This window comes from Gobio gobio (assembly GCF_949357685.1).
Source record: "Gobio gobio genome assembly, chromosome: 7".
NCBI lineage: Eukaryota > Metazoa > Chordata > Actinopteri > Cypriniformes > Gobionidae > Gobio > Gobio gobio.
Window position 1 is genome coordinate 18,393,823 of NC_137103.1, and position 19,113 is coordinate 18,412,935.

General features: G+C 36.7%; 2 protein-coding genes across 4 annotated transcripts in view; one reads left to right on the top strand and one right to left on the bottom strand.

Annotated features, from left to right (window-relative positions):
• LOC307128901 (coiled-coil domain-containing protein 148-like) overlaps positions 1-3,889 on the bottom strand; it is a 91,134-nt gene extending 87,245 nt beyond the window's left edge. The window contains exon 1 of the mRNA XM_079820935.1: positions 3,803-3,889. The gene's annotated coding sequence lies outside the window, so the exon portion shown is untranslated. The remainder of the gene's footprint in view (positions 1-3,802) is intronic.
• Positions 3,342-19,113, top strand: part of LOC307128900 (plakophilin-4-like) — a 132,762-nt gene continuing 116,990 nt past the window's right edge. The window contains exons 1-2 of one of the 3 annotated variants that reach the window (XM_079820933.1): positions 3,342-3,438; positions 9,367-9,640. The gene's annotated coding sequence lies outside the window, so the exon portion shown is untranslated. Of the gene's footprint in view, positions 3,439-9,366; positions 9,641-19,113 lie in introns of those variants that run through there. The other 2 variants (XR_013816825.1, XM_079820934.1) reach the window with 2 other exon arrangements.

A 19,113-nucleotide genomic window follows, 5' to 3' on the forward strand; every position in this document is an offset into this window, starting at 1 on the left:
ATAACCTCATTTTATTATGTTCAGAACCCAGGCTGACACTCCAGGGATGGCCTGCCAGGCCTCGGCCCGTGTGGCAGGGGCTGAATTAATACAGGCACTAAGTCACTGTGAGGGACTGGGGTGCATGTGTGTGGTGGAAGAGGAAATTTGCTCTCGTTTTGAGTATATTTGATGTTTATTTCTGCTATAACAGCGGCTCCCAAGCAGGGCATATGAACAGGCTCTGTGTTGTTTGGCCTGTTTAATATTAGGATTTTGTTTAAAATCCTCCACCACAGCACCTGCAATATCAAGCCCCGCCCCTAGAACCCCCCCGATAAAATATGTTCCCGCGGTTATGATTATAACTGCCCATGTTGTCCAATACACACACGGTTTTGAGGGTGTTTAGCACTCCATAATGTTCACATCTCCTCATTTTGGATAAGAATAAATGTCAGGTCATGCATAGACTATCTTGCCTCTTTGAATTTAAACCTAGATTTATTCACATTTTCCCATGAAAAACTCATGAACACACTTTCCCTAAAAAAGTGTGGACGAATTTATGTTTAATTAAAAGTGCTGGGGGCACGTCCATTCTACGCACCTGTTGCGAGGGAGGGAAAGCTATTTTGATTAAAGATTACGAGGACACAAACATTACAAATTGACAATGATGGATAAATAATTTATTAAAAAAATAAAATATTCCATAAAAAAGTATTTTTGCCAATTTTGATTTCATGGTGACTTTAAAGTCTGATCACAGCTGCCCTACCTGTGTCTTCAGAGCAGTGGTTTGTGACGAAAGTACAACAATCTCTGCTACACATCTGTGAATAATTCAGGAGAAAACATGTAAATATGTAGGAAATGTAGGACTTTGTATAAATGTAAATGTAAAAAAAAAAATAAAAAAAAATTCTGATACATATAACAGGTTTGACACTATCGGAATCGGATGAAAGCCAAATTTGAACTGAATTAATTTATCTGAATTGAAACAACACTGTCTGTATATCTGAATAGTGACAATTCTGTAGAGTTGCTTATAGCTGAATTTAACTTATTTCATAATTGATTGACTTTGAAACATGATACAGTTATTGAACTGAATAGAAACAACAACTAAACTGAGCTAAAAACAATGACAGATATTGAACTGCAAACATCAAAACAGCGTTTGCTTATCAGTGCTGGCAAATTATCCCTAAATAAATACTGCAATATGCCATAAAAAATAAGTCAATTGTCATTTTTGATTTCATTGTGACAGGGCCGGCCCTGACCAATTTGGTGCCCTAGGCAAGATTTTACTTTGTGCCCCCTGTGTCAAGGTTTAGCACTACACGTTATCAGTCTTTGGAAACACTCGTACTGTTTTATTTTTGTAATGCATTGATGTTTTATTTTTATTTTTGTTGTTTTATATGATGTCCAGTCCATTCTACCCCGTCATTATGTTCATGATATTATTATTATTTTTTTATTTTTTAAAGGCTGATGATAGTCAAACTATACAAAAATTGCACCTATGCCACATTACAGCCTAAACACAAAGAGCAAGAGTGCATCTAGCATTCATGCACAAACTATTCATTGAGAACTAGCAAAAGTTTTTGTTTTCCAGTAGATGGCAGCAATATTCCACTAAACTATGAGCATTCATGTTTTCACCAGGAATTAAACAGAAATTTAGATATTTAATGTGAATTTTACATAAAATGTTGCTATTTTAAATAAACCTGTATATAAATATCATTAAAAATTTGGGCAAATACATTTTAAAATTGATATACACCCCCTTAAAACTCCCTTAAAACTGCACAACTGCAGAGTTAAAACATTAGGCTATTAAAAAAGTGATATTACATGCGTTTAATATTTTTATATTATTTATTTTGTACAAAATCACACTGGCTGTGGCCTCTGGAGAACCCAGAACAGCTGCTTGCATAAAGTTTAAGGTAAAAATAACTGGAATTAATTAGCAAACATTAGCATTTTACTACTATGCAATTAAATAAACTGTTCATTAATTTGCCTACATCACTTTACTTCTGTCTTTACACTGCAAAAAATGCTCTTCTTATTTAAACAAGAATCTTTTTCTTGTTTCCAGTCCAAATATCTAAAAATTCTTAAATCAAGGTGCATTTACTAGATAAGTAAAATGACATAAGCCATTTTTCTTGTTTACTTGAAAATAAAATCAAAATGAAGTGAGTTTTTGCTTAAAACAAGCAAAATTATCTGCCAATGGGGTGAGAAAAATAATCTTATTTCTGTTTGGGACAGAAACAAGATTTCAATCAGGAACAAGATTATTTTTCTCACTCCATTGGCAGATAATTTTGCTTGTTTTAAGCAAAAACTCACTTCATTTTGATTTTATTTTCAAGTAGCCTAAACAAGAAAAATATCTTCTGTCATTTTACTTATCTAGTAAATGCACCTTGATTTAAGAATTTTTAGATAAACAAAACACAAATACTAAGTAAGAAGAGCAGTGTATCCCTTATCTTCCCTGCTTCAGAGGGCTTCTGTCTTTTTTGACACTACAATTCGGCCATCCGTCATAAATAATCAGGCAACTTACACCGTATCAACACCTGGAGCGAGCGGCCAAGCACCCTAAAAAATGAAAGCAATCCTGTCTGCGTTGGATGCGGCGAGAGGCGACGCAACACAACAAATTCCCCTGATCGCGCGTTGTATTTCTGACGCACTTCAAGATCGGCGGGGGAGATTGATGAGGCGGACCGGGAAGATGCGGGGGACTTAGTTAAGTTTTTTTTGCGCTTTATTTGGTAATATTTCAAATTAATATTAATAAAATAGTATCAGTAATACATTTTTGGCGCCCCTATGGATGAGTGGCGACCCTAGCATTTGCCTATTCCGCGTATGCCACAGGCACTGCATTGTGACCTTAAAACAAAATATAATTTAAAGTGGCGAAATGTTTTCTCTGAGTAACGTTAGCTTTACACATACAGTCTTATCTAAAATCTGTGTAGACCTACACAGAGATACTTCCCAACTAATAAAAGGAAGAAAATAACTTCAAACAGCACATAATAAACGCATATTAAAAACATGAATTACCTCAATGGTCCTGTTGCAAAAATTGTTACTTGTGTATCCAGTGTAACCACGGAAACCGTTTTCTTCTTTCCTAGTGGTCAATTCCACAACACAGCCAACCAACCAAGTCCGCTCTACCGGGTGAGGGCCAATGGCGTGCGGTCAGATTCCAGAGTGCACTCACGTCATATGTATTCCGCTTGTCCGGATTTTTGTACAGCGCAAAAGGGGAGGAGAGTATCCTCGAGCTCCATGAGTATGACAGTGGTTACACGGAACTGACGAATGAGCTCGACAGTGGGGAATATTTTGTTTCGATGAGCTCTGATATTTAAACATATCGGCTGGATTAAAGGAGTGCCTCGAAAGGTAATGATAATGAATGTATTTATTATTTACTTAACGTTGTAAGTTTGAGATGGCTGCTGATTATGACTGCAGTTTTCTGACATAAAAAGTTTATTTTACTGTTGTAGAGGGCGGTAAATTCATGCGGAGGAGGATATAAATTAATACTTAATATAAATTAATCTTAATCTGTCTCCTGTGACTATCTATAGCTCGCACGCATACCTTAAAACCCTAAGATTAGGCTATTCAGTCGATGTAGTATATTACTCCGTCTGTTCAGTAGGCTAACTTACTTATCACTCAGGGAACACGTAATATAGATAGGCTAGTATGTGTGAGTGGAGGGTATTAATAGGCTTGTTTGAGATGCGCCTCGCCTTACCTGAAATTCAGCCGAGACTAGGCGGCTGCAGTGAGGGGAGGAGTGAAAAAAGTGCAGGCAAGACGGACAGTTCTCTCTTCTCGTAGTGGATCAGACACCTGCGAGATCAAAGGCGGATATCGCGGGATTCACACTCGTGCGCTTTGTTGCTGATAAACTGGATGTAATTTAAGTTTTGTTACTTTTATATGAAAATAAATATTATGAACAAGACACCCAAAGTTTTTGTTATTTATTTCCATTCGAAAGACGTGTTTATCAATCATTTTTACTTTAATTATACATGTTTTTATATATATTTTTTATAAATATGACAACAATCACATAACCCACAGAGAGATCGCACTGTCCGAGAGTTTCGGAATATTCACACATAAAAACATGATATCAGAGTTTTAAAATCAAACATTTTAAAAAAGAACCGCATCACGGTTGTTTAAGCCAATAAGCATTAAGCTGTGTCGTCAGCAAGTCGTTTCCCTTCATGCTTTTGATCAGCGCAGTTTGTGGAGAGCAACTGCGCTCGACTGCAGAATCCAACACGTCTGCCTTTTAAAAAAAAAAAAAAAAAATTATTTTATTGCTAATAACGGAACCATACAAAGAGACGTGTACATCACATAATATCAACTAGGACAATAGTAAATGTGACAATCGCAAAAATAAAAAAAGAAAGAAAGAAAAAGGATAAAGAAAAAAAAGAAAAAGAAGAGGGCCATTACATCACATAAAAAAGTTCACATAAAGAGATCAAAGGCAGTGCAAATCCTAACAGTCTTTATAGCTTTCTTATTAGTAGATACTGAAATCACATTTAAAGGGTTAGTTCACCCAAAAATTGTCATTAATTACTCACCCTCATGTCGTTCGACACCCGTAAGACCTCCGTTCATCTTTGGAACACAAATGAAGATATTTTTGTTGAAAGCTGATGGCTGAGAAAGGCTTCAGACAGGCCTCCATTGGCATTAAGTACATTTACACTCCCAAGACCCATAAAAGGCACTTAAAACGTTGTTACAAAGTCTATCTTACCACAGTGACTCTTCAATAATTTTACGATGCGACGACTTTAGTTTTTGTGCGCAAAAAAAAAATCAAAATAACACCTTTATCCAACTTGTTCTTGTCTTCCGTGTGTGCCTCCAAGACGCATGCGTGAGAATATGACGCAGATCCGGCGTTCGGATACATGACCCAGAAGCGATTTGTTTACAAGCAGAGGAAGACGCGCGTGTCTAAGCTGTTGAATTCTACATTGATCATGCTTTAGGTCTCGGCGTAGTTCTCAAAATGGGGTTAAAGTGTGCATTTCATGGATTCCCGAACCCCAGCACCACGTCATATTCTCGCGCATGCATCGTGGAGGCATACACGGAAGACAAGAAGAGGTTGAATAAAGTCGTTATTTTGATTTTTTTTTTGCGCACAAAAACTATTGTTGTCGCATCGTAAAATTATTGTAGAGTCACTGTTGTGAGATGGACTTTGTAGCGACGTTTTAAGTGCCTTTTATGGGTCTTGGGAGTGTAAATGTACTGAATGCCAATGGAGGCCTATCTGAAGCCTTTCTCAGCCATCAGCTTTCAACAAAAATATCTTAATTTGTGTTCCGAAGATGAAAGGAGGTCTTACGGTGTCGAACGACATGAGGGTGAGTAATAAATGACATAATTTTCATTTTTGGGTGACCTAACCCTTTAAATAATTTTCCATTTCTTTTAAGAAGACAGGCTTACAGTTTGTAAATTTGCATTTGTGTATGTAAAATTTGCTCATAAAAAAAATTAAATGAATAGCAAAACAAATATTTTCGTTTCTGGGGTCTGAGTCAAAGTACCCAAATATAATGTTCCTCATATGTATTGAGAAACCTGGCAAAATTTTACACTTGACAAATACACCAATATCATTCCAGAATTTCTGAGTATAATGACGTGACCAAAATAAGTGAACCACTGTTTCATCAGAAATCAAACAGAAAGAGCATGTTAGCTCAATGTCAGATTTAAATCTTTGTATACATTTCTTAACAGGATATAACCTCTGTATGAGCTTAAATGAAATTTTTCACTTTATTTGTAAGAAAGAATTTCTGCTGTAAAGACCAGATTTTTTTCCAATTAAGGTTAACAAACAAATTATTCCAAAAGGAAATAACAGGTGGAACAGAAATCAAATTCTTAAGAAATAAAGATCTTATTTTATAGTTTTTAGCTTTCGACTCAGAGAAACAGATTTGACCAACTGGGGTATCACAAGGTTTGGGAAAGGATGCAGTAGATACTGGGGAGATGTAATTACAGTTTTTAAAAAGCATACATAAACCAGAGGGAATAGCTCACATTACTGTGGCAAATTATTTTGGGGTTATTGATATTTGGTATTGGAAAAGAAATTCTGAGTATCTAAACAAAAGACCTTGCTTATTAAACAACTGCTCCACCAAGAATAAACCATTATTGAACCAATTATAATAAAATAGAGATTTATTCTTGAATAAAATGTTCTTATTGTTCAAAATAAAACATCTATGTGGTGAAAAGTTATGTTTATAAATTAAAGTCCATGCCAAGAGAACCTGGCGATGAAAATTGGAGAGTTTGATAGACTTTGGATATATCATAATTACACATTAAGAGAAAATGAATGCCACCAAGTCGTGAAAAAACTAGGGATGGCCCGATACCATTTTTTTCCAAACCGATACGAGTACGAGTATTTACATTTGTGTACTTGCTGATACCGAGTACCGATACCGATATTTCTACCGCGAAAGGAATTACAGGCTACCAGAAAAGAAGACAGAACACGGAACACAGGTTTTTATTTTCTCTGCTTGTTTTAACAAGTCTAAAATAAATAATGAGTAAAATAATAAATGTAGGCAATTTCAAATAAAAAATAAATTATATATATTTCTGTGTAAACAAAAAACCTCAATACTGGCACTGTCTTCACAACTGACAAAATATAAATAAAACGTATTGTACAGTCAACACCGTCAACTCAACAATATATCAATGAAATGTTTGACAACGTCTCCAGCTTTCAATTGAACTCAATTTCAATGTAACTGTAGTGTAGTCTCAATGAAACACTTACATATTTCAATTAAACAAAACATCAATGTAACTATTGCAAGTCTCAATTAAACTACTGCATATTTCAATTAAACAACAATTAAACTATGTGGCACAGTGACAGCTCCCTTGTTTCAATTAAACAAACATTTCAGTCAGCAATGTGATCTGAACTAGCTTAGGTACTTTTTGGGAGAATGAGAGGCAGGTTCTTTTTGATGAACAAAATCATCTCTGCATGATCAGCTGTGATTCTGTTTCTGTCGGCATTCACAATATGTGACTCTGAGCTGAACAGCCTTTCACTGTCAACACTACTGCATGGTGCTGAGAGGTATCTCGGACTGCTTATAGCTGAATTTAACTTATTTCATAATTGATTGACTTTGAAACATGATACAGTTATTGAACTGAATAGAAACAACAACTAAACTGAGCTAAAAACAATGACAGATATTGAACTGCAAACATCAAAACAGCGTTTGCTTATCAGTGCTGGCAAATTATCCCTAAATAAATACTGCAATATGCCATAAAAAATAAGTCAATTGTCATTTTTGATTTCATTGTGACAGGGCCGGCCCTGACCAATTTGGTGCCCTAGGCAAGATTTTACTTTGTGCCCCCTGTGTCAAGGTTTAGCACTACACGTTATCAGTCTTTGGAAACACTCGTACTGTTTTATTTTTGTAATGCATTGATGTTTTATTTTTATTTTTGTTGTTTTATATGATGTCCAGTCCATTCTACCCCGTCATTATGTTCATGATATTATTATTATTTTTTTATTTTTTAAAGGCTGATGATAGTCAAACTATACAAAAATTGCACCTATGCCACATTACAGCCTAAACACAAAGAGCAAGAGTGCATCTAGCATTCATGCACAAACTATTCATTGAGAACTAGCAAAAGTTTTTGTTTTCCAGTAGATGGCAGCAATATTCCACTAAACTATGAGCATTCATGTTTTCACCAGGAATTAAACAGAAATTTAGATATTTAATGTGAATTTTACATAAAATGTTGCTATTTTAAATAAACCTGTATATAAATATCATTAAAAATTTGGGCAAATACATTTTAAAATTGATATACACCCCCTTAAAACTCCCTTAAAACTGCACAACTGCAGAGTTAAAACATTAGGCTATTAAAAAAGTGATATTACATGCGTTTAATATTTTTATATTATTTATTTTGTACAAAATCACACTGGCTGTGGCCTCTGGAGAACCCAGAACAGCTGCTTGCATAAAGTTTAAGGTAAAAATAACTGGAATTAATTAGCAAACATTAGCATTTTACTACTATGCAATTAAATAAACTGTTCATTAATTTGCCTACATCACTTTACTTCTGTCTTTACACTGCAAAAAATGCTCTTCTTATTTAAACAAGAATCTTTTTCTTGTTTCCAGTCCAAATATCTAAAAATTCTTAAATCAAGGTGCATTTACTAGATAAGTAAAATGACATAAGCCATTTTTCTTGTTTACTTGAAAATAAAATCAAAATGAAGTGAGTTTTTGCTTAAAACAAGCAAAATTATCTGCCAATGGGGTGAGAAAAATAATCTTATTTCTGTTTGGGACAGAAACAAGATTTCAATCAGGAACAAGATTATTTTTCTCACTCCATTGGCAGATAATTTTGCTTGTTTTAAGCAAAAACTCACTTCATTTTGATTTTATTTTCAAGTAGCCTAAACAAGAAAAATATCTTCTGTCATTTTACTTATCTAGTAAATGCACCTTGATTTAAGAATTTTTAGATAAACAAAACACAAATACTAAGTAAGAAGAGCAGTGTATCCCTTATCTTCCCTGCTTCAGAGGGCTTCTGTCTTTTTTGACACTACAATTCGGCCATCCGTCATAAATAATCAGGCAACTTACACCGTATCAACACCTGGAGCGAGCGGCCAAGCACCCTAAAAAATGAAAGCAATCCTGTCTGCGTTGGATGCGGCGAGAGGCGACGCAACACAACAAATTCCCCTGATCGCGCGTTGTATTTCTGACGCACTTCAAGATCGGCGGGGGAGATTGATGAGGCGGACCGGGAAGATGCGGGGGACTTAGTTAAGTTTTTTTTGCGCTTTATTTGGTAATATTTCAAATTAATATTAATAAAATAGTATCAGTAATACATTTTTGGCGCCCCTATGGATGAGTGGCGACCCTAGCATTTGCCTATTCCGCGTATGCCACAGGCACTGCATTGTGACCTTAAAACAAAATATAATTTAAAGTGGCGAAATGTTTTCTCTGAGTAACGTTAGCTTTACACATACAGTCTTATCTAAAATCTGTGTAGACCTACACAGAGATACTTCCCAACTAATAAAAGGAAGAAAATAACTTCAAACAGCACATAATAAACGCATATTAAAAACATGAATTACCTCAATGGTCCTGTTGCAAAAATTGTTACTTGTGTATCCAGTGTAACCACGGAAACCGTTTTCTTCTTTCCTAGTGGTCAATTCCACAACACAGCCAACCAACCAAGTCCGCTCTACCGGGTGAGGGCCAATGGCGTGCGGTCAGATTCCAGAGTGCACTCACGTCATATGTATTCCGCTTGTCCGGATTTTTGTACAGCGCAAAAGGGGAGGAGAGTATCCTCGAGCTCCATGAGTATGACAGTGGTTACACGGAACTGACGAATGAGCTCGACAGTGGGGAATATTTTGTTTCGATGAGCTCTGATATTTAAACATATCGGCTGGATTAAAGGAGTGCCTCGAAAGGTAATGATAATGAATGTATTTATTATTTACTTAACGTTGTAAGTTTGAGATGGCTGCTGATTATGACTGCAGTTTTCTGACATAAAAAGTTTATTTTACTGTTGTAGAGGGCGGTAAATTCATGCGGAGGAGGATATAAATTAATACTTAATATAAATTAATCTTAATCTGTCTCCTGTGACTATCTATAGCTCGCACGCATACCTTAAAACCCTAAGATTAGGCTATTCAGTCGATGTAGTATATTACTCCGTCTGTTCAGTAGGCTAACTTACTTATCACTCAGGGAACACGTAATATAGATAGGCTAGTATGTGTGAGTGGAGGGTATTAATAGGCTTGTTTGAGATGCGCCTCGCCTTACCTGAAATTCAGCCGAGACTAGGCGGCTGCAGTGAGGGGAGGAGTGAAAAAAGTGCAGGCAAGACGGACAGTTCTCTCTTCTCGTAGTGGATCAGACACCTGCGAGATCAAAGGCGGATATCGCGGGATTCACACTCGTGCGCTTTGTTGCTGATAAACTGGATGTAATTTAAGTTTTGTTACTTTTATATGAAAATAAATATTATGAACAAGACACCCAAAGTTTTTGTTATTTATTTCCATTCGAAAGACGTGTTTATCAATCATTTTTACTTTAATTATACATGTTTTTATATATATTTTTTATAAATATGACAACAATCACATAACCCACAGAGAGATCGCACTGTCCGAGAGTTTCGGAATATTCACACATAAAAACATGATATCAGAGTTTTAAAATCAAACATTTTAAAAAAGAACCGCATCACGGTTGTTTAAGCCAATAAGCATTAAGCTGTGTCGTCAGCAAGTCGTTTCCCTTCATGCTTTTGATCAGCGCAGTTTGTGGAGAGCAACTGCGCTCGACTGCAGAATCCAACACGTCTGCCTTTTAAAAAAAAAAAAAAAAAATTATTTTATTGCTAATAACGGAACCATACAAAGAGACGTGTACATCACATAATATCAACTAGGACAATAGTAAATGTGACAATCGCAAAAATAAAAAAAGAAAGAAAGAAAAAGGATAAAGAAAAAAAAGAAAAAGAAGAGGGCCATTACATCACATAAAAAAGTTCACATAAAGAGATCAAAGGCAGTGCAAATCCTAACAGTCTTTATAGCTTTCTTATTAGTAGATACTGAAATCACATTTAAAGGGTTAGTTCACCCAAAAATTGTCATTAATTACTCACCCTCATGTCGTTCGACACCCGTAAGACCTCCGTTCATCTTTGGAACACAAATGAAGATATTTTTGTTGAAAGCTGATGGCTGAGAAAGGCTTCAGACAGGCCTCCATTGGCATTAAGTACATTTACACTCCCAAGACCCATAAAAGGCACTTAAAACGTTGTTACAAAGTCTATCTTACCACAGTGACTCTTCAATAATTTTACGATGCGACGACTTTAGTTTTTGTGCGCAAAAAAAAAATCAAAATAACACCTTTATCCAACTTGTTCTTGTCTTCCGTGTGTGCCTCCAAGACGCATGCGTGAGAATATGACGCAGATCCGGCGTTCGGATACATGACCCAGAAGCGATTTGTTTACAAGCAGAGGAAGACGCGCGTGTCTAAGCTGTTGAATTCTACATTGATCATGCTTTAGGTCTCGGCGTAGTTCTCAAAATGGGGTTAAAGTGTGCATTTCATGGATTCCCGAACCCCAGCACCACGTCATATTCTCGCGCATGCATCGTGGAGGCATACACGGAAGACAAGAAGAGGTTGAATAAAGTCGTTATTTTGATTTTTTTTTTGCGCACAAAAACTATTGTTGTCGCATCGTAAAATTATTGTAGAGTCACTGTTGTGAGATGGACTTTGTAGCGACGTTTTAAGTGCCTTTTATGGGTCTTGGGAGTGTAAATGTACTGAATGCCAATGGAGGCCTATCTGAAGCCTTTCTCAGCCATCAGCTTTCAACAAAAATATCTTAATTTGTGTTCCGAAGATGAAAGGAGGTCTTACGGTGTCGAACGACATGAGGGTGAGTAATAAATGACATAATTTTCATTTTTGGGTGACCTAACCCTTTAAATAATTTTCCATTTCTTTTAAGAAGACAGGCTTACAGTTTGTAAATTTGCATTTGTGTATGTAAAATTTGCTCATAAAAAAAATTAAATGAATAGCAAAACAAATATTTTCGTTTCTGGGGTCTGAGTCAAAGTACCCAAATATAATGTTCCTCATATGTATTGAGAAACCTGGCAAAATTTTACACTTGACAAATACACCAATATCATTCCAGAATTTCTGAGTATAATGACGTGACCAAAATAAGTGAACCACTGTTTCATCAGAAATCAAACAGAAAGAGCATGTTAGCTCAATGTCAGATTTAAATCTTTGTATACATTTCTTAACAGGATATAACCTCTGTATGAGCTTAAATGAAATTTTTCACTTTATTTGTAAGAAAGAATTTCTGCTGTAAAGACCAGATTTTTTTCCAATTAAGGTTAACAAACAAATTATTCCAAAAGGAAATAACAGGTGGAACAGAAATCAAATTCTTAAGAAATAAAGATCTTATTTTATAGTTTTTAGCTTTCGACTCAGAGAAACAGATTTGACCAACTGGGGTATCACAAGGTTTGGGAAAGGATGCAGTAGATACTGGGGAGATGTAATTACAGTTTTTAAAAAGCATACATAAACCAGAGGGAATAGCTCACATTACTGTGGCAAATTATTTTGGGGTTATTGATATTTGGTATTGGAAAAGAAATTCTGAGTATCTAAACAAAAGACCTTGCTTATTAAACAACTGCTCCACCAAGAATAAACCATTATTGAACCAATTATAATAAAATAGAGATTTATTCTTGAATAAAATGTTCTTATTGTTCAAAATAAAACATCTATGTGGTGAAAAGTTATGTTTATAAATTAAAGTCCATGCCAAGAGAACCTGGCGATGAAAATTGGAGAGTTTGATAGACTTTGGATATATCATAATTACACATTAAGAGAAAATGAATGCCACCAAGTCGTGAAAAAACTAGGGATGGCCCGATACCATTTTTTTCCAAACCGATACGAGTACGAGTATTTACATTTGTGTACTTGCTGATACCGAGTACCGATACCGATATTTCTACCGCGAAAGGAATTACAGGCTACCAGAAAAGAAGACAGAACACGGAACACAGGTTTTTATTTTCTCTGCTTGTTTTAACAAGTCTAAAATAAATAATGAGTAAAATAATAAATGTAGGCAATTTCAAATAAAAAATAAATTATATATATTTCTGTGTAAACAAAAAACCTCAATACTGGCACTGTCTTCACAACTGACAAAATATAAATAAAACGTATTGTACAGTCAACACCGTCAACTCAACAATATATCAATGAAATGTTTGACAACGTCTCCAGCTTTCAATTGAACTCAATTTCAATGTAACTGTAGTGTAGTCTCAATGAAACACTTACATATTTCAATTAAACAAAACATCAATGTAACTATTGCAAGTCTCAATTAAACTACTGCATATTTCAATTAAACAACAATTAAACTATGTGGCACAGTGACAGCTCCCTTGTTTCAATTAAACAAACATTTCAGTCAGCAATGTGATCTGAACTAGCTTAGGTACTTTTTGGGAGAATGAGAGGCAGGTTCTTTTTGATGAACAAAATCATCTCTGCATGATCAGCTGTGATTCTGTTTCTGTCGGCATTCACAATATGTGACTCTGAGCTGAACAGCCTTTCACTGTCAACACTACTGCATGGTGCTGAGAGGTATCTGGATGCCATTTTGGCCAGAGTAGGGAACCGCAGTTTGTTAACTGCCCAGTATTGTAGTGGTTTGTCTTCTCGAGAAATTGTGGTCTCCCCTAGGTATGTCTCTAATTGTGCAGTAGAACCTACTTAAGCTCTGTTTAGAGAGACTGGTGCTTGCTCATCTGCTATTTCATCAAATATACTGTCCAGGCTGCTGCTTGCCTGGTCCCTGCGTGGTTTTCTGGCAGGAGGTTCGTGCAGGTCATGATTCTCCTCTTCTCTAGACGACCTCAACAGCTCACGCATCAGCATCTCCTTGGCATTTGCAGCAGTGTTGGTGTTAGAGAAAAAAAGATTTTTATACCTATAACAGAGGGAGAAAAAATGAGGCATCTGACAATAGGTATTTATTAAAATAACATAGCCTAATCAAATTATTATAATTATTAATGAAAATGAAATACTAAAATGTACTTTTCAGCAAGACATTGGCAACTTTTAACTCGCTATCTAGCACACACACGCACACAGACACAGACACACACACACACACACACACACACACACACACACACACACACACACACACACACACACACACACACACACACACACACACACACACACACACACACACACACACACACACACACACACACACACACACACACACAAAAACTCCTAGTGCCCGTTTCTGCTCAATCAGGGACTGGATCATGTAAAATGTACTGTTCCAGCGGGTCTGTACGTCCTACTGTAGTCGTTTTGCAGGCTGACCGATCTCTAACTGAATGTCTTCGAGGCAGGAGTAGGCTAGAGGAGAATGTTTAAAATGTCCAACGATTTTGCGTCCGATAGCCAATGCATCAGCAACACTTCTCTGTGACAAAAGTCCTTCGTGGACCACCAGCTGGAGAGTGTGAGCGGCGCAAGGTAGGCTGGGGAGTCCAGCATCATTCATGCCCTCAATCATATTTTTAGCGTTGTCTCGTTGCACAACGTGGACAGAGGTTTTCCGAATGCACCAGGTCTGAAGCATCCCATTGAACGCGTCTGCTATGGCTTTGCTGGTGTGCGAACCCCGAAACGGCTTTGCTTGTAAGGTGGCTTGGCAAAGAGTAAAGTTGTCATCAATCCACTGTATAGTTAAACTGAGCAGAGACATTGGGCAGACACTGCTTGACCAAATATCTGTTGTAAAACTGACGGTCGAAACGTCACGCAACAGGCCACTGACGTGCTTTTTCACGTCATGAAACACTTTCGGTAGCATAGCGGTTGTAATGTGATGGCGACTCGGAATTTCGTATCGCGGCTTCAGTATGCCAAGAAGATGTCGAAATCCTATATTTTCAACAGCCGACAATGGCTGGTCATCAAGTGCAATAAAGTATGCAATTCCCTCTGTTATTTTTAGTGTTAGGATTATCTCTGGACATCTTCTCGCGCTTCTGTAAAACCTGTGTTAATGTTGGCTGCTGAGTTGCTTGTTTAGCTTGACTAAACTGTGTGTATTCAGCACTATGATGCGTCTTCAGATGTTTAATTAGATTGCTGGTATTAAACGATGTACTTTCTTTTCCTCCTCTTGACACCTTAGCTGAACATAACTTACAGTCTGCCTTGCTACTGTCATCATCCCTTATTTTGAAATGAGCCCAAACCGCGACATTTTACGTTCATATGGCGTTCACTTAGACAAAGCGGCGGCTCGCGGCAGCCAGTTTCGTTTCACAAAACGTACGTGGTATTGGTGCGTGGTATCGGTGCGTGGTATCGGCTCATTTTTATGAGTACGAGTATATGAGGACAGTATCGACCCGATACTCGCTGCCAGTATCGGTATCGGGCCATCCCTAACTCTCTAAAAAATTCAAAATATGGTTCATTACTGTCTTGATGTGTGTTGTTCACATTCCAATCAATCGCGGGTGGATGAGAGATTAATCATTGTGTTTGTTTGATAAAGACAATTCTGGTTGCCGTTTGCCACACGCTGTCAGGGGGAGCAGAAGCTCATTAAATATGCATATCTTATCCAATCCTAGCCGTGGGCTTTTACTTCCAAGTCTTCAGTGCAGCATGCCCATCAAAGCTGAGCGTGTCTTGAGAGAGCCTATTACTTATTCATTATGTTTGTGAATGTAAAAACCATGCGAACGCAATAAGTTGACCTCAGACAACAGTATAAAAAAATTAAAAAAGCCAGTTCATGACCCCTTTAAACCAGGGCCACTGCTGGCCAAATGGGTGCCCTAAGCAGAAATGTATTGTGGTGGGTCTAGACATTTTTCATGGGGGGGCCAGGCTGGGGCACAGACTCAGAGAGGGGTGGCAAACTTTTAAATACATGTAAACAGTGAACCAGTATAAATAGCCCTACTGTGGAGGTAATTATCTATTATTGATAACAAAACATATTATTCTGTGTGAAAAGGAATTAAAAAGTTACTTTAAATATGATGAAATAAAATAAACAATAGTAGAAGCACATGGCGTGTGGTAAATGTAATGCAAGCAAGAATATTTTCCATCATACATGTATATATTTGTAAACAAGAGCAACTTCAATGACAACGGTAGAAAGTGTTTTTTGAGCTCAGCAAGAAGCTGTAGCAATGTTTATTCCTATTTATATTACATTATACATATATTACATCATTACATACACAGATTTAAAACATAGACCAAGTTTTTTTTTTACTAAATGGCTGGCAGCTTTTAAAAGTCTGCCATATTTATATTATATTAAAGATGAACAGTATGGCAAACAACATTGTTTAGAAGTTGTAAAGAACCAAATTTTAAGTGACATCAGTGCCAATAACTTTTTTTATGTTGTCAGTCAATAAGGTTGACACCAAAAATTTAACATTAACAGCAAGGACTTATAAGAGCTGGATACGCCTGTTACGGTGACGGAGGGCAAAGCGTCCAACAAAATCATCCATGTTCAATGATCTTGCTCTCCGTCTCCCCTCAGTGCTCAGTAATCCAATATTGCTCAGCCTCTCATCACTTATTGTTGTGCACAAATTATTTTTTATAAGCTTAAGCAATGAGAAACTGCATTCACAACTGGCACTGCTTACTGGCAAGGCTACAGCTATTCGACATAAGTGGAAAAGCTGATGAAACACTTCTTTGTAAGGTTCGAAAAAAGGGGTAAACTCCACAACACTGGACAGGTCATTCCCACACTGTGCTTTTCTCTGAACAACCTTCCTTGCCTGATGCAGCTCATGTTTGAGAGCCTCAAGATCAAATTCATACAGGCTTGCTAAACCTAAAACAATTTCCTGTGACAAAAAGCTCTTACTCTTGGGGTTCAGTGCTTGTATACCCTAGGGCTGGACCAGAATATTCGAATATTCGTTCGATGGGTTGGTATTAGATTTTCAAATTTGTGATTTGAATATTCGTTGTTGTTGTTGTTTTCGCGAACACCTGGCATCCCGCTTAAAACGGCTCTCATTCGCACTTGCATATGTTTACACTATAAAATCAATATAAAATACAATACTTTTTTTCAATTATCTTATAGCCAAGCCATTTTTAATAGCCTTGTTATACTTGATTAATATATTTGCTTCATTTTAGTGTTCCCGGCACCAGAGCGCACAACTGCACGAGCTTATAAGGCAGAAGCCATGTCTGAGCTTGCATTTTGGGTTAAACTGTGTTCGTTTGACATTGTGGAAAATAGAATACAGAGGTGTCAAAAGTATTCGCATTCATTACTCAGGTAGAGGTATAGATACTAGGGTTTAAAAAGACTTCTGTAGAAGTAGAAGTATCAACTCAAGCTTTTTACTCAAGTAAAAGTGTAAAAGTATTGGTTTCAAAACTACTTAAAGTATAAAAGTAAAAGTAATGTAAGGGAAAAAAATTCCATTAAAGGGGTAGTTCACCAAAAAATGTAAATTCTGTCATCGTTTTCTCACCCTCAAGTTGTTCCAACCGGTGTGAGTTTCTTTGTTCTGAAGATATTTTGAAGAATGTTTGTAACCAAGCAGATTATATGCAACCATTGACTGCCATATAGGGGAAAATGTTATGGCAGTCAATGGTTGCTCTATCTGCTTGGTTACAAACATTCTTCAAAATATCTTCAGAACAAAGAAACTCATGCCGGTTGGAACAACTTAAGGGTGAGTAAATGATGACAGAATTTTCATTTTTGGGTGAAGTATCCCTTTAAGGACAGAAGATTAGGCCGCGCCACATTGCATACCCCACCTCCTCCAAAAAGTTCATGTTGAAAATTTTTAGATGCACTAGGCTACCCGTTTCAGCCGCATATATTACCATTGAAAATGATCGCATTTTAGGACAATGCAAATACATTAATGAACCATATGTGTACTACTGAGCATTAACGTGTTTCATGGAGCGGAAGATTTGATGACTAATTGTCTATAAATATTGTAAAGGTGCAAAAAGTCAAAATTCAGAGGCATGTTATCAATAACCATTATTTGAATGTGTGATCAGAGTTGCCAGATTTGGTCGACGATTTCCAGCCCAAAAACACACCAAATGTACATTTATATTCAAAAAATGGTTATCGATAGCATGCCTCTGAATTTTGATTTTTTTGCACCTTTACAATACTTATAGGCAACTAGTCACTCCAAGAAAAAAACCCCAAAATTTAACTGCCCAAATAATGTGATATTTTATTACCATACCAATCAAGGTTGATAAGTAAGTTACCATTTTATCTCCTTAAAACATAACATTGATGATAAAAAAAATAATAATTATCAGTAAAACGGATCAAATATGACTATATGTCCAGGTAGAAACTGTCAAAACCGCAATCCCTCAGAAAAACACATGCATCATTTTCAATGTCAACAGCTAGTTGTGCAAAAAGTGCCCACTATAGAGATTGGAAAAAGCAATGTAATAAACAGGCATTTCACACGTTAATGCACACACCACTGCCAAAATGCGTAATTCATTGATACTGTACAATAATCCGTCAACAAATAAATAACAACAATGCGCTTACCTTTGTGTTGCACTTTGCTTTGACAAAACTACAGTATGTCTTTCGTGAAGTACATGGCACTAGAGCCCGACCGATATATCGGCGGGCCGATATTATCGGCCGATATTAGGCTTTTTCCAAACTATCGGTATCGGCATTTATGATGGCCGATAAATGAATATTTTTTTAAAAATAAAAAAACCGGACGAAACACCTCTCAAACACATTGAGTGTTGGCGTTTCATAGTTTGTCCACCAGAGGGCGCTCTACAACGTGCCGGCTGGCAACACCACCAGCTGATCCAGCAGAGTCATGCTGAGCTTCAGCGCTCTGAGCGCTGCATTCACAACACAGATCATCCTTGAAGTGCATGTAAGTTGGCAACGAGACATACATTGCTTGAATTGAATAACAGTTAAAAGAACATCCCCATCAGTTCTCTTAACTCAAATAACATGACACAATTTGTAACTGCCAAGTCCAGTTTTGCTGTTACATGTAAGCCAAGAGAGCTGTAATTACGCTAGGTTACAGTTGACTGACTTATTTTACCTCGGACAATGTGACTGAATAAAATGTATTTCTTTAATAGTCTGACAGTTTGACATCATGAGACGTATCATCTCTCCCCTGTCCGTTATTTTGAAAAAGTATACATATTTCTAAATTATAACTTATCATAGACGCTAAGCACAAAGCTAGCTAATGCCATG